General features: G+C 37.5%; 1 protein-coding gene across 1 annotated transcript in view; it reads left to right on the top strand.

Moving 5' to 3' along the window:
* The first annotated feature begins 304 nt into the window (after positions 1-304).
* The window catches only part of LOC106872367 (uncharacterized), a 115,353-nt gene continuing 115,119 nt past the window's right edge, over positions 305-538 (top strand). The window contains exon 1 of the mRNA XM_052976984.1: positions 305-352. The gene's annotated coding sequence lies outside the window, so the exon portion shown is untranslated. The remainder of the gene's footprint in view (positions 353-538) is intronic.

Below are 538 nucleotides of genomic sequence, written 5' to 3'. Positions count from 1 at the left end.
GCAGCAGTCAAGCTTTTACATTTACTTCTGTTCAAATATTACGCTTTTGTTCTGATCCTTGCGTCATAATTTCTCCTCTACCTTTTCTCAACTGTTTAATTAGGTTAATTATAGCATGTCACCTGCACGCCTCTGCAGATTACATCATTACTGCAGGAGCAAACAGGTGCATATTGCAATTTCTTTAACAGATATTCTACACAAAACATTCTTTGGAATATACACCATAAGGAAGACGACTATCTCAGCAATTTGTGTGTCGCTACTTCATAATATAATTTCGTTGTTGCAGTTATTAGTGGTGGTGGTGGTGGTGGTAGGGAAATTTCGAACCTGGGTTCTCATTCCTAAGGTATTTTTCGATGTTATTATTATTATTTGTTATTATTATTATTGATGTTATTATTATTATTGAGTGAGCGAGCAGTGCATGCCTTCAAAGTGACACTGGGGTAAAATATACGAAGCCCAATATACCCATCATGACTACCCGTCTGATAAGGGCACACCAGGCACATGCATCACAACCATATGTGCA

This window comes from Octopus bimaculoides, chromosome 26 (assembly GCF_001194135.2).
Source record: "Octopus bimaculoides isolate UCB-OBI-ISO-001 chromosome 26, ASM119413v2, whole genome shotgun sequence".
Classification (NCBI taxonomy): Eukaryota; Metazoa; Mollusca; class Cephalopoda; order Octopoda; family Octopodidae; genus Octopus; species Octopus bimaculoides.
The sequence above is the reverse complement of the archived record's forward strand: the minus strand, read 5'-3'. Positions and strand labels throughout refer to the sequence as shown.